Here is a 16,337-nt window from a genome sequence, read left to right on the forward strand (position 1 = left end):
CGGCCCCCTGCTGCTCCTCCAGCTGGTTGCAGTGTCTGCATGTGTCTCTGCTGCAGGGGCACTGAGAGAGTGTGTCTGCATTGGTTTACAGGTGTCTTGGCCGGTGTTAGACCTCGAAGTCGTACCCTTGCAGCAGTTCCAGCCATCGTGCGATCTGCTCTTCCTGCTCCTTGAAATTCAGCAGCCACGCGAGCAAAACATGGTTAGTCTGTAGCAGAGACCTGGTCCCGTAGAGGGAGGGGCAGAAATGTTGCAAAGGGGGTAGGAGCTCTTGCCAGGTGACGCAGTAATTCCTCTCTGGGGAACTCAGCCAGTGACTGTAAAACGCGACCACTCTCTCGCCCCCATCTCCTGCTTGCGACAGCATGGCTCCAATGCCCCCATCGCTGGCATCCGTGTCCACAACGAAGGTCTGCCCTGGAGCGGCAGAGCCAGGACAGGGGCAGACGCCAGCACTTACCTCAGGCGGCGGCACACTCAGGGTCAGCCCGAAAAGGCATCGTGGGGGGGCCATGTCTAGGGGCTCCAGGGGTAGGTCCCGGTGACAATATTCCGGGCAGGGTAAACATTCTCCTGTTTACTTTTTCCATGAAGGTTGGATTGTGTTAGTCTGGATCTTCACTCCAGACCTGTTCGCCTTGGGAGACCCTACCAGGAGAATACTGCTCCCGACGACATAACTCTGGAAATACCTAGATCACGCAAGCCCTCCTGCCATGCCAAGGCCCCGATCCAGGCAGGGTCTGCTAATGAATAAATGTAAATGTATAACAATCAGCACTAACTCATTTAGCCATGTATTGTAATTTATAGACCACAACAGTAAAATATGGTTAATATTAAAAGTAGATAATTACACTAAATGGAAGGAAGATCGAGGGGGCACAGTGGTGCAGTGGGTTTGGCTTGTGCCTGCTCTCTGATGGGTCTGGGGTTCGAGTCCCGCTTGGGGTGCCTTGCGACGGACTGTTGTCCCATCCTGGGTGTGTCCCCTCCCCCTCCAGCCTTATGCCCAATGTTGCGGTGTTAGGCTCCGGCTCACCACGACCCTGCTTGGGATTAGGACTTTCAGCAAGTGTGTGTGTGGGAAATGAAGGTAGCAAAACTGAATACACTTCAAATCCATCACTGAACAGAGTGAGTTTGCACTCTAGAGTATTTCAACATACAGTATGAAATTCTTCCCCTCTCTAATGATACCCCATTCAGTGATTTTTAAGGGAAGTGTAACTGATTTAACAGTAAAAAGTTAAGAATCTCAGCCCTTTAGTACTCTCTGCCATATTATCAAAACAAGATATAGAACACATGTCTAAGTGAAGTAAGGAACAGAGAAAGAGATAAGAAAAGAAAAAGAGAGGGTTGGAGGGAGAGACAGTGTTTAGAATCCAAAGCCCAGCAATAAACAGAAAATACGAACTCTGCTGGTCCACCCACCCTCTCTCAGAGTGTCATGCAGAACCTCCCTTGGAGGAGGGACAGTGTTCGTCGCACGCTGGGGTGACTGGCCGTGACAGAGTCGGCGGCCCACTGCAGGAGTGTTGGTCGCATTTTCACTGGCACATACTCCTTACCTTCTGGCACCACTGGTGGACTGGGCTTGGCTGCTTGTGTGTCCTGGAGCTCCTGAAAGAAGTGCCAGCATATTACAGTACAGAATTCTTTAATAACGCAAAACCAAGCATGCAAGACACACACACACACACATACACACACAATAGAACTGGAGCATTGGGTTTCAAGCTGCATCAACATCAGTTTGAGCATTACAGTTTGACTTATGTCCTCCATCTGTCCACTTAACTGAAATGTTGCCTACCTTACTGCCATCAATCAAGTGTTATTGATAATCCTGAAGGTTGGAGTGGCAGCGCTCCTCAACTGCAGCATATGCAATGCAATATGCATTTTAACATTCAGGATAGAAGTGACAACTGACATTTTTAATTGATTTCACTGTAGTTTCCAGTGTGACACATTTCAGGGTACCAACAGTTCTGAAGTCAGAGCACATGTATCTAAGTATTGGACAGACTCAGGATTATCACTAGGACAGGCAATTCAAAGTGTGTGTGTCCCAAAATTACTTGTTGAATGTAGTATCTTGTTCTTCCTTCATTTGTAAACTTTCACAACAATGAGTCCACAGAGCAGTAGAGCCACACTTACTTCAGCAGTGACAGAGCAGGGTGCTTAGAATGAAAAGACTTCATTTATCATAATGCCAGTTATAATGTATCAAATGTATGATAGTGTTGCACCTTAACACCAGAATGATGTCCAAACGTTCCAGAATTCTTTATAACTGTGATGCAAACCAAGTATTAATATTACGTTAAGTGGAGAACAATGTCATGTATTCATGACAAAGAACTTCCAGTTATTTATCTGTTCATATACCTGGGAAATCTTGACTGGGGCAATTCAGGGTAAGTACTGCATTTGAAGGTATTGCAGCAGCAGTGGGACTATCATGATGCCACGTGCAATGCCTGCTTATAAGTACCGGAGGGCTCTCTGTCCTGTATCCTCACTGCTCTGCACATGTGGCTGCGGCCCTTGCAGATGTTACCCCCACTCTCAGACAAGGGCACCTGAGCTGGAGTGAACTGAAAAGTGATAACGAGACCAGATGCGAGTTAGCATGTAAATGGTCCTGGTGGCAATTACTATTTTCTTAGATTTACCTTGTTTATAAAAAAGTAAAAAATAATCAATTCAATAATCACCCCAACACTTTCATTTAACACAAGCCAACCTTTACCACTTTAAAACTCGTATACAACATTTTCATGCATTATTATTCTACACCTGTAATTATGTCACATGTAATTGGGGTTCACTTAAATTCTCATAGTCAACTTCCTGTATCCACATTTGCTTAGTGTAGGCACCATGTTCTTTAATGCATTTTTCTCCTATCTGACTTCAATGTACAGTTACGCAGCTGAATTACTTTGAGAATGCACACAAATCAGCACATTTTTACCCACTATAGCGTTTACACAAATACCAAAATTATTTCTAGTTTTTAATACAACCCAGACGTAACAGCACACTTCTGTGAGTGATTGTTGCGCTCTCATTGGCCATCCCATCGGTGACACCTGCCGCCTAATAATGAACAACGAATAAAAGGCAGCTCCAGACGTCCCTACATTGCAGAACCTCTGTGAAGAGCAACTGTGGCTTCCCAAAAGGCCGTTGTCTCCTATGTACACTTCCCCCGACTTCCGGGCCTCTCGCGTGTTTCCTGTTTACAATGAAACCTGTCTCTCCTTATTACCGAGGTCTGCCGATCGCTGACCCCCGCCTGTTCCTTGGATTACTCTGGCGATAATAAAGCACAAGCACTGCGCTTTCAGTCCGTCGCCTCCCTGAAACCGGCAACCACAGTGATATTCACATCCTAAATTATAAGTACTGGTGCCCTAGTCAACTGCTGCTTCAGGTGATCAAAAGACTGCTGGCACTCAGTAGACCATGTGAAATGGGCATCCTCCCTCAAAAGAGCGAACATGGGCTCAGCAATACAAGCATACCCTGAAATAAACCTACGATAGTAACTTGTCATTCCAAGAAACTGTCGCACGTTTTTAACCATCTTCGGTGTGGGAAACTGCTTGATTGCGGCCACCTTACTCTCATCAGGACCAATGCCTCTTGGGGTTACCAGGTAACCCAAGTAATGAAGGTTTGGCATACAAACATGACATTTAGCCAGCTTCAATGAAAGGCCATCCTCCGCCAAACGCCCCAATACACTAGCGAGGTCTGTCAGGTGTTGGTCAAAGGTTGGTGAAGCAACAACAATATCATCTAGGTATACCATACAACAGGTGTGTGTGAGCCCTGCCAAGACAGTGTTCATTAGCCTTTGAAATGTCGCAGGTGCATTTGACAATCCAAAAGGCATTACTTTAAATTGATAGAGCCCTTTGTGAGAGATAAAAGCCGTCTTTGGTCTCGAATCTGCAGCCAACGAGACCTGCTAATAACCTCATGCAAGGTCTAGAGTTGAATAGAATTTACCCTGTGCCAAAAAATCCAAAGAGTCACCTACTCTTGGCAGCGGATAGGAGTCCCTCACTGTGCATTTGTTCACTTTCCTAAAATCCACACAAAATCTCGGCTCTGCGCCAGGCTTTTCAACTATCACGATTGGGGACGCCCAGGGCCCTGAAGCCGGCTCAGAAATATCATCCTCCAACATTTTAGAAATCTGCTCTTCGATAATCTTTCTTTTAGCGGGTGAGGCACGATAGGGAGGAAGGCACACTGGTTTCGCAGTTCCTGTGTCGATTGTATGTATAACTAATGAGGTCTTCCCCAGCTTTCCACTGAAAAGATATTCAAAGTCTCGTAACAGGCTTGCCAGCCTTTCTTTGTCTGCTGGAGGTAAAGCTGCCTGATCCAACAGCAGGATAAAATCAACTTTGGTATCCTTAAATGTCAGGCAAGCTACATGACCTTCCAAGTCCCCAAACTCCCCCTCCAACAGGCCTAGGTCTGGTGTGTATGTAACACACGTGCAACACATGGTGTAATGTTTTGTTCTAAGGCCAGTAGGTTCGTCCGTGGAGGTGTAAATAAAGGACCACTCGATTCGGCAATTATTAAAATGAACTATTAAACTGTACCAAAAACTATATTTTTCTCATTTCTCATGTACATTATTTTCAGGAAAACATTACCTTAAATAACATAAAACTGAACTCTGATAACTTAAGCAACAAGGGAAAAAAATAATAATTTGCTTACACACAATACACACCATACAAATTGTAGCAACTAAGGGCTAGACTAAGGGTGCACCTCAATATTATAACTATTAGGCAAACCCAAGCTAACACTTGTTTAACAATTAAAATTTAACACACTAGTAAAACAATCACAATCAGTATTTACAGTTCAAATATTAATTCCTCAGTGCTTCCAGTTTCAACACAGCAGTTCAGTCACCGAAGTTTAAATTACTTCCAACAGGGGAATCGTGTCCATTAAGTCGTGATAGTGTTCGTTATAACAGTAACACAAAACTTGCCAAACTCCTCACTTGAAGATTGGAAATCGAGTCCTTTTCAGTCTTCCGAATCCAAGGCTCAGTTCTTTGGGTGGCTCGCCATCTATGCCTTCGCGTAGAAAATCGTTGTTGCTCCAAAAAAAAATTAAAACTGACCGAATCCGTGTGCAACGGAAACAGCAGTGGAGTGATTTTCTCAATTTCTTAAATTTTATCCCACTCAGTCAAAAAGTTTCGCGTGTGCGCTCTATTCACGACGTTCAGTTACAAGACTGAATCAGTGGCGCTCTTCACAGAACTGCCACGTGGGAAGGCGGGACTTCCAGTTGTGCTCTCATCCTACTGGATGATTGACCCAGTCAATCAATTCTAAGAAATTAGGAAAAAATAAAAATAATTCCTCCCTAACATAAAATTATTTCCCTTAATTTATGTTAAATCTGCTAATCATGTAATATATTGTGTAATATATTTACAGGGTTACATGTAGTTTGCATTGTCTCCCAATTTAACGCTACCTGTGGCCAGATGAATATGAACATCTGCCTGGATCATGAAATCTGTACCCAAAAGAATGGGGCAAGACAGGTCCGGAATTACAGCAAAGCGATGTGTGAACAAGTGACCCAGCAAGCTCACGGGCAGCCACACAACACCTGAGGGAGTGCACTGTTTTGAGTCATCCAACTCAAGTGGGGAGAAAGTCCAAGGGAGAACAATATCCTCATTTATTCCACATTTAAGGAGAGTGGATGGATGGACTGCTGAAATGGACGCGCCAGTATCCAGTGTCGCTCTCAGAAAAACCTGGTTAACCATTATCATTGACGACAAAGGGGAGTTCTTAGACTTCCTTGGGCTGTCCTGTACCAAATTAAATGAGTGAGAACTCTCTGTCCTCTGGGCCCCAGTTCCGCGTTCTGGTTTCCACTTCGGGGTCTCTGAAACCTACGTGGTCGAGCACCCAGGTCACCCCTAGTGTCTTGTGGAGCGTTTGGGTTCTCTTGATCTGCCTGAGGACTCGCAGCTGCCCCCTCCACCAGGTTCTGTGTTTCCACTCTGCCTAGTTTTCTTACGCGTGGTGACACCGGGGTAAAACATTTGTAGCAGTGCAAGTTTGGTCGCCGGGTCAGCTGAGCAGAAGTGGCAGTCCTGTTAGGGGAGAGAGGCCCCAAGGCAGTGTGTAGCTCACGGGCAGTCAGGAGCAGCTCAGTTAAAGTTCTGGGTGCGGCCGCATGGAGGGCCAGTCTATACTGGTCTGAGACATGCCGGCAAATCACCTCGATCTGTTTTTGCTCAGACGGCGGTTGCCTCAGTCATTTGAACTCAGTCACCAGGTCAGCAACAAAAGTGGGAAATGGTTCATCAGAAGCCTGACCACTGTCTAAAATTCCTCTCCAAATTTTCTCTTCATTGTCTGTTGGTAATGGGGGTGCGGTGGCGCAGTGGGTTGGACCACAGTCCTGCTCTCCGGTGGGTCTGGGGTTCGAGTCCTGCTTGGGGTGCCTTGCGGTGGACTGGTGTCCTGTCCTGGGTGTGTCCCCTCCCCCTCCAGCCTTACGCCCTGTGTTGCTGGGTTAGGCTCCGGTTCCCCGTGACCCTGTATGGGACAAGCGGTTCAGAAACTGTGTGTGTGTGTGTGTGTGTGTGTGTCTGTTGGTAAGAATGCTTGACGAAAGAGGTCTGAGAAATGTTCCCATGACAGTAGGTGAGGTTGCATGGCAGAGTACCACTTCTGAGGCTCCCTCTCAAACAACCTCGTCAACTCTAGAAAAAAAACCGAGTACCAGATAAGCCAACCGCTGTTTTGTACAATGAAACAGACTGAAGCCATTCTTCTGGGTCAACAGAATCACCCCCATCAAACTTGGGTGGCACAAGGCTGGAAAGGTGAGCAGAACTAACCAGTGGGGGGTGTGGACATGACTGGGCTGTGCATTTGGAGAGAGTGTGTGCCGCAGCGAGTGTAGTGTGTCCAGGACGGGCACCAGCATTCTGTCTATGTGAATGTTGAGATGCCTGGGCATTTCAACTATTGCGTTTTGTGAGTGTGCGTGTAGCAGGGGTGGAGGTAAACATAGGATGGGTATGTGTGTCTGGTCTCTGTGAGTGTGAAGAGGTCTGGATCTCAAAGTGCTGTAGCAAGCTGTGTTGTAAGTCAATAGTAAGACATACTAAATGCAGATATCAGCATATCTACTTGTTGCTGTAACTGTTTTACCTGAGCAGCAAGACGCTGAATTGTGACCGAATCATCACCCAACAGCCCGAGTGGAACACCATCACCTTCAATGTAATGAGAGAATCAAAACAGAAATGTGACCACGAATAACTGGAAAGAAAACTATCCTAAAGCATGTTACATTAGCACATTTGCATTAGTAAGACACCCTATCACAATACATAAGAAAAATATTATCATCAAATATCACTGCATGTATTCCCCTTGAATTCAGTACAGTAGTCTTTTTTCGTTATTTTGCTATTAACATATATTACACACTCACATACAATTATTAACTTTTTTTTCTTTCTTTTTTCACGGTGCATAGAACTCTGTACACAGTGTCACTAGAGTCCTGTTTGCTGTTATGCGTCCTATCCTATTCCGAGGTTAAACCGCGTATTTCGGTAAACCAAACAAAAACTCCGCAGCGAATGGAAAAAAGACGAGGAAAAACATCCCACGGTCTGCCAAACTTTTAGGTTGCCACACACCGTGCATGAGTGAATGAAATGTCGTAAACTTAGCTGCCTCAGCAGTCCGCTAGTCAACGTGTGCGAGGCAAAGAAAAAGTCGAATTCCAAATAGTTTGCCTGCTTCGTCGTCCACCAAAAACATATTCCAAATACTGTCCATTGTCCAAACCTTTCCTTCTGGGGGTGTTCATTCACAGTTCGGGCGCCATTTGATTTGTAACGATCTGGCTAATGAGTTAGCCCCGATCCTCGTGTGGTGTATAAACCCAGACGGACACGGAAAAATGGAAGCTCTTCGTTTAATATAATCTTGTAGGCAACTATGGGTGACTTATACTTCACACAGCTGTCTTCACGATGAAATAAACAACATTAAAGTCCAAAACGTGCGAGGCACGAAAACGTGTACACAGCCAAGTATATTAGCCTGCGCGCACGGGGGGGGGGAGAAGGGACGGAGGGGTGGGGGCAACCTCTCGGTCTCCACAATAATACGTCATCATTACAGCGGGTCGTTACAATCCTTGCAATTTTACCGAGGATGGACAGTCACATTGCAGGGTTTAGCACACATATAAAGTGTTACATGGGGTGTATGCATAACTGTGGATCAATATAATCTTACTTTTTTTGGAGTTATTCAGTTACAGTGACATATTGTGCTATCAACCATATTTACAAAAAGGTTTTTTTTTTTTTTTTTGTTTTCCTCCTCTCCACAAAGTCCCTTGATACTCCTGATCAGTTCTTGTCAAGAACTCCTGAAATGAAGCGTAGGGCCTCAGGGGGCTGTAAGAAGAAGGTCCCTGCCTCAGAAAAAAGTTTTAAAAGGTGAGCGAGGTGCCAGTATTGTCTTTCATCACTCATCATATACCTTTTAGGAAAGATAAAGTCAAATGCAAATTTTAAAATTGCATTTATGATTTGTGTTAGTTCAAATATATGCCTGAATGTGTATAAATCTCTAATATCCAACACCACACTGACACTACTGCTTTAATAGACAATTCCACCACTGCATTTAGTTTAAAAACTTAACTGCACTTTTCAATCTGTCTGTGTAAACATGTAAAAAGAACCAAGTATTAAACTGAATAATTTGTTCAATGAATGATTTATTTCTATCAATGCTAAGATTATATTTAGAAAGAAAAAAATGAAATATCCTGACATTATTAGGGTTGAAAAACTTGATTTATAATTTTATATTATGATATTTCTACCCTCGTAAGAATTAATTAACATTTTGCATAACAACATATATAATTAGGGTTATAATGATATGGCTCCCATCCCAGGAGGCACAGAGTGAGAGATGGTTCATCAGTAAGTTTACAGTAGCTAAACACACACAAAGACACACTGATTTCAGATCAGTGACCAGCTGAACGGTGATCTCTAACTGTAGGGTCTTTTCACGTTTCTGTCCACAGTGTCCAACAGGAGACATAAGTGTCACCTGTATCCAGCTGTGTATCTATGAAGAGTGATCCGTCAATGATGCAACCTTGCTTGCACAATGAATTCGTAGCTGTACTTTAGTTTCCCCCATTAAAATTGGATGTTTGAGCCACTCCGTGTCACTGTATGCAGATGATGCTTTGCTCCTCCTCTCCAATTTCAAAATTCATCTAGTGTGCTCCAGATATTTGGCTTTATATCTAGTGTGAAGCTAAATCAGCTCTAATGCTCATAAATAGAGAAAATTGAGGGCGACTCTTTCCACAGAAATTCCAGTTACAAACCAGGTAATTTCCTTTGGGATTCAGTCCAAATGCACTGTCACTGAGTTGGCAAAGATAAATTGCACTGGAATCCTGGAAAAATGGGAATTAAATTAGCAGTTGGAAAGCTCTGTCAACATTAGTTCCACCTCCCATGTCTGCAGTAAAAATTAAAATCTTGACATGCGTCATCTTCATCAGTTCTGTGCTGCCTTTAGCACCACCAGCCGATTATTGGTCTAGGGTATCCTTTTTTGTTACTAAGTATCTGCAGTGGGAAACACCCCTGCAAGAAATGGTCTGTATCACAGCAAAATAAACTGAATGGCCTACTCAAATTTTAAAGCTTACATCTGGTCCTTTACACTGTGTCAGTGAAAAGGGCAGGAGACTGAGCAGTCTGTGTGGACCCGGTCACGGGATCTTTACTGTAGATACACAAAGGAGCAGGCAAGAGTCATGGTCGGTGGCAGGTGTGGGTCGGTCGATGAGAAAATGTTCTTGGGATGAATCTGGTGTCAGGGTCAAAGACCAGGGTCATCTTCTTTGTACCCTGCTGCTCTGATTTGGGGCAGGTGCAGGTGTTTGGAGTGAGGACATAGGTGTGACACACTGCAAGCCCTTGTGCACCAGTTCGATTCAAATTGTAATCTAATTATAATCTACACACACACACACACACACACACACACACACACACACCTTGTCTGAAACCGCTTGTCCCATACGGGGTCGCAGGAGCCGGAGCCTAACCTGGCAACACAGGGCGTAAGGCTGGAGGGGGAAGGGACACACCCAGGATGGGACGCCAGTCTGTCACAAGGCACCCCTAGCAGGACTCGAACCCCAGGCCCACCAGAGAGCAGGACCCAGTCCAACCCACTGTGCCCCCCTAATTGTAATCTAACATCATTATTATGTTAAGTTGACTGCAGGACTTCCTGTTCTCAGGAATGTCTACTAGTACATTAAGTGCATTCCCCAGTAATGACTCAAATGCTACAAATCTTCAAGGCTGCAGAGAGTGAAATGGGGATTAAAAAAAATATCATACAGCCTTCCCATAACAATAACTTAGTTACAGGTAATGAACCTTTTGCACAAAACTCTTGGACTGAATACGTGTCCTAGAACAGGGGTCCCCAACCCCCGGGCCATGGACCGGTATTGGTCCGTAGCCTGTTAGGAACCGGGCCACACAGCAGGAGGTGAGCGGCGGACAAGCGAGTGAAGCTTCATCTGTATTTACAGCTGCTCCCCATCGCTCACATTACCGCCTGAGCTCCGCCTCCTATCAGATCACCAGCGGCATTAGATTCTCATTGGAGCGCAAACCCTACTGTGAACTGCTCATGCGAGGGATCTAGGTTGCACGCTCCTTATGAGAATCTAATGCCTGATGATCTGAGGTGGAGCTGAAGCAGTGATGCTAGCGCTGGGAAGTGGCTGCAAATACAGATTAACATTAACAGAGAGGTTTGACTGCACAGAAATCGTAATAAATCAATTGCTTGTAGACTCATATCAAAACCCTATCAGCGAGTGGCAAATGACAATTAAGCTGCATCTGGTGGCAGGCTTTAAGTCAGAATCCAACACTTATTTTAGTCCGCGCGTGGCCCGCCCATTATTTTATTTACTACTTCCGTACGCGCCTCTTTCCCGCACTGCGCACTTATCTCAGTCGCAGTTTTCCGCAGTGACAGCAACCAAAACGAGATTACGGAGTAGACTGGACATATGCAACACACTTCGGGTGTCACTGTCTCCCATCACCCCCAGATGGGCCCATCTAGTTGCAGGAAAACAAGTTCAGGGCTCCCACTGATTCTGCATTATGGTGAGTTGTATAATTATTTCTTATATATTACTTACACACACACACACACACACACACACACACACACACCTTCTGAACCACTTGTCCCATATGGGGTCACGGGGAACCGGAGCCTACCCGGCAACACAGGGCGTAAGGCCAGAGGGGGAGGGGACACACCCAGGACGGGATGCCAGTCCGTCGCAAGGCACCCCAAGCGGGACTCGAACCCCAGACCCACTGGACAGCAGGACCCGGTCCAACCCACTGCGCCACCGCACCCCCCTTAATAATAGAAATAAAGTGCACAATAAATTTAATGCGCTTGAATCATCCTGAAACCACTCCCCCCGGGTCGGTGGAAAAATATTGTCTTCCATGAAACCGATCCCTGGTGCCAAAAAGGTTGGGGACCGCTGTCCTAGAAGACATCAGTGGTCTTCAATTTACTACTTGGTTTTGAAGAATTAGTTGCTCATTACAGCACACCTGAATATTTATTATTTTATTGTATTAGATTTGATTCAGATTGGCACTGAAACACAGAATATTGCAGAGGGTAATAACAAATCACCCAATAATTGATTGATTGAAAACTGTCATTGTACTGGTGTGCAACACAATGAAATTACTTACATGTTAGACTCTCCCGAAAGACATCTCTCTTACCTGTGCTAGACTGATATGTGTTACAAGTCAGAAAGAATTGGGCCATGGCACAGAGGAGAAGTGAGGTGGACTAGAAAGCAGTGTCAGACCACGTTTCTTGAGCCTTGCTTTACCCTGTTCACCACTTTATTCCCTTGAAAGTCTGTTATAGAGCTCATTTGACACTTACAGTGAGACAAGTCATGGGGGTTGATTTCACATCCTTTTTATGCTAATTTGCCACGCCCACACCTCCGGGCCTACACGAAACACCTGGGACGCAACGCAGACTACAGCATAAAAGGCTGCGTCAGACCAGCAGCTGATGTGGAACCTTGATCTGTCTCCTTGTTAGCGACCTTCTCTAGCCACTTCCTGTTCCCGAACGCCTTCCCCGAACCCGTCCCTTGTTCCCCCGATCTCCTGCCTCTTTCTGATTATCGACCCTTGCCTGTGTACTGATCTCGCCTTTTGGATCCTCCCTGTTACGACGTTCGCACCTCGAAGACCCTTTGCCCGTTCTCTGACCTCCTCTCTTGGATTTCCCCGAAGACACCACGATTACCGCTCTGCACTTGGGTCCGCCGCTGCCTTCAAGGCCCGACCATGACATAATTGTCCACAGTGAGGACAGGATACCTTTATGCACACTATGTGAAACTGTCCAGAAGTAAATGTTTTTGGTTTGAGGTTCTTTTTTTTTTCTTTTTTTCTGAGGTTTTTATTCTGTCTCAGATCTGACTGGTGTACACTTTACTGTTAATCCTGATCTGCATCTTTTTAATGACAACTCCAAATCAACTGACACGAAGACCTGATCTCATCTGTTCGTCTTACCTGCAGAAAGACACACCTGGTGGAGGTGTGTAATCTGGCTGGAGCTTGGGGAACCAGGAGGAACCAGGAGGAACCAGGTGTAGAAAAACCCATGTGCTCAAGACACTTGTTCCCTGTCTCCTCGGAGCAGAGAAACAACTGAAGGAACAACAAGAGCGAAACTCCGAGGTCTCCTCCTGCTTCCGGGATCATGCACGTGCATGGGCACGGCTCTGTGGGTGTGGCGCGCTCACAGGTGTGCGGGGCACATGTGCAGATGTGAGTTTCAGTGGCCGGGGGCGCGCGTACACAGGTAAGGGCTGCAGCCGCAGGTGATGAGAGTTGTGCGCGAACACAGCGAAAATGGTTGATGAATGTGTTCATGGGTTTTACATATATTTATGTTTATACAACCTTAACGTTTTGTTTCACTTTTTAGCATTTATATATGTATATATTGTAACGGCCCGCGTTACTGGTACAACCTCTGGCAAAAATTATGGAATCACCACACTTTGAGGATGTTCACACAACTTTTTTACGTTGTAGCAAATAAACAAATCACAGAGAGAACACAAAACAATTTTTGTTTAATAGCTGAATATTCTGGGTTCATTAAACATACCTCAAACAAATTAAATTAAATTATTTTAATTAATGGCAATTTTTTTTTCAGATCAAGTAGAGGAAAAAATTATAGAATCATCAACAAAAAAATACAGCAAAGCCAGAATGTCTAGCTATTAAACAAAAAAAAGTGGTCCTGTTGGCTTCATTGAATCAAGACTTACAGCGTGTACTGGAGAGGTTTGCAGCCGAGTGCGAAGCGGTGGGGATGAGAATCAGCACCTCCAAATCCGAGGCCATGGTTCTCAGTTGGAAAAAGGTGGATTGCCCGCTCCGGGTTAGGGGGGAGTTGCTCCCTCAAGTGGAGGAGTTTAAGTAGTATTTCAGGGTCTTGTTCACGAGTGAGGGAAAAATGGAGCGGCAGGTTGACAGACAGATTGGCGTAATGCGGTCATTGTACCGATCTGTTGTGGTGAAGAAGGAGCTGAGTTGTAAGGCGAAGCTCTCAATTTACCAGTCGGATCTACGTTCCTACCCTCACCTATGGTCATGAACTCTGGATCATGACCGAAAGAATGAGATCGTGGATACAAGCGGCAGAAATGAGTTTCCTCCACAGAGTGGCTGGGCACACCCTTAGGGATAGGGTGAGGAGCTCAGTCACCCGGGAGGAACTCGGAGTAGAGCCGCTGCTCCTCTGCATCGAGAGGAGCCAGTTGAGGTGGCTCGGGCACCTGTTCCGGATGCCTCCTGGGCGCCTCCCTGGTGAGGTGTTCCGGGCATGTCCCACTGGGAGGAGGCCTCGTGGCAGACCCAGGACATGTTGGAGAGACTATGTCTCCTGGCTGGCCTGGGAATGCCTTGGAGTTTCCCCAGAGGAATTGGAGGAGATGTGCGGGGAGAGGGAAGTCTGGAGGACTCTGCTTGGACTGCTGCCCCCGCGACCCGGCCCCAGATAAGCAGAGGAAGATGGATGGATGGATGGATGGATGGATGGATTTGATGAAATGGATCTTATTTCTGCAGGAAAACAGACCTTTTAAATCTGTCTGACTGATGCAATACATCAATATTTTCATTAATTGAAATATATTTTAATAATAATGAGGTGTACTGTTAACATGCTGTGTTGTGTGTATTTACACACCTGGTTTCCACAGAGACCCTTACCTGGTATGTCCCAGTCCAGGGTCCGAAAGTGGAGGTTCTCCCGCAGAAATGTGTCACTCTGGGGAGTGTAAGGAGAGGAAAAAATTCCTCGAAAAAGAGTCTGAACAGGTAAAAGAGGAGCTGTGTGTGTTCGTGTTCCTGTGTAAACTTGGGAAGATGCTCAGAGTAATATTTATTTGATGTGGGTTGGGGCAAAGTGAACTAATACAAATTTTTATGAATTTTCTTGGGGAAATTAGATTATCTGGTTAACTGGAAGGTCACAATGACAGAAATACATTCACTGGAAAGTCTACTAGAAGTTTCTTATGTGCGAGAACAGAGTCCAGCATGAGAGAAGAGACTCACCTGAACCCATCTGTGTGTCCACGAAGAGTGACTGGTCAATGGGGCCACCTATTAACTTTCAACAGGGACAGGATTCTACAGCTGGAAGGTAGATGTGTTTTGAACCAAAGATGTAACTTCTGATCTCTTCATATTTATAAATCATGTACAGATACTTATTATCCATATTTGAGTGTATTCAATCTAATGTTTAATCAACAGAAATCAGTTGAAGAAATGTGACTCAATGCATCAACAGGTTTTCAAGGTATCAAATTATTACTACAGTATATGGCTTTTGTTATTATTGCTTTTGTTTTTATGGTTAGACCTTACTTATCCTTAACACTTTTACCTGTCAGACAGGCAGGCTGGAGACAGGAGGACTGGTAATGGACCCAAGTGCAGGTCAGCTTTATTTCAGGAAGGGTTCGCTGGGACAGACGAAAACAGTGGTCAGGGACAGGCAAGGGTCATTCTAGGAGCAGATGTCGGTAAACAGGCAAAGCAAGACTCAGTAGTCAGGCGAACACGCGAGGGTCAGAAGCCAGGAGATCAGAATACAAAACAGAGACTAAAGCAAGGAATAAATGCTGATGCCTCAAAATCCATACCTCTGTGTGGTTACAGAGCTCCCATTATACCGGACCGGGTTAACAAGCTGCAGGTGTGGTCGCTCAGCTTGATCCCGGGGGCCTGACATTACCAGCCTTTACAATGGGATATTTATTACAGTAGCAGACCTTTCTTGAGTTTTGAATCAGAAACCATGAGATTACAAGTCTGTGTCCTTCACTAATTCACTACCTACTGTCTTGCTGTCCTCTGTTTGGTTCTGATGGTGACAAAGCTGCACTCCGCCCCCACCTCGGCTACTCGGACCACATCACTGTTATGTTAATCCCAGAATACAGACCGCAGCTGAAACGTGCCAAACCAGTCCTGAAACAGGTGAAAACCTGGTCTGAGGGAGCCATCTCAGCACTTCAGGACTGCTTTGAACAAACAGACTGGAAGATGCTCAGAGAGGCTGCTACATACCACAACACCACCAACTTTTTTATTTATTTATTTTTTATTTTTATAGAGCGCTCTTCTCATGCAGTGACACAGAGCGCTTTAACACAGGCATACAGCAAGAAAAACTGATACAAACAAAGAAGACAGTCAGCTAATGGCTACCATCATGAAGAAATTGTAGAGCTATAAGTATACCTACTGGCCACCGGGGAAAGGAACAAAAACTCCCAACTGAAGGTTGAGGGATAAAAAAACCTCTGGGGGTCCATGGGCCAGTGGTCGCCCACCCTTCCTGGGCATTCTAGAAAGTAACAATTTGTAAGCCAGTGTGTAACAAGTAATAATGATTATGTTATTATTATTAGTAATTATAATGTTGGTAAATGGCATCTTGGATCCCCAGCTCAGCATGGAACGTCTCGATTGTCATGGCAGATGGACATGCTCATCGGTCAGCATGGGATTCGTCTGTCACCACTGGCCGGCCTCCTCAGGTATTATGTAGTGAGGTAGTGCTCAACGA

The 16,337-nt window shown here is 45.3% G+C and overlaps 1 long non-coding RNA gene across 1 annotated transcript; it reads right to left on the minus strand.

The window, feature by feature from the left end:
* Positions 1-6,586: 6,586 nt before the first annotated feature.
* Positions 6,587-8,152, minus strand: LOC108931914 (uncharacterized). The gene is made up of 3 exons (XR_001965954.1): positions 7,742-8,152; positions 7,245-7,309; positions 6,587-6,623 (listed from the first exon to the last, which is right to left on the minus strand). It is a non-coding gene; the product is annotated as an uncharacterized LOC108931914 (long non-coding RNA).
* Between the last annotated feature and the right edge of the window lie 8,185 nt (positions 8,153-16,337).

Source organism: Scleropages formosus, chromosome 6 (assembly GCF_900964775.1).
Source record: "Scleropages formosus chromosome 6, fSclFor1.1, whole genome shotgun sequence".
Taxonomy (NCBI): Eukaryota; Metazoa; Chordata; class Actinopteri; order Osteoglossiformes; family Osteoglossidae; genus Scleropages; species Scleropages formosus.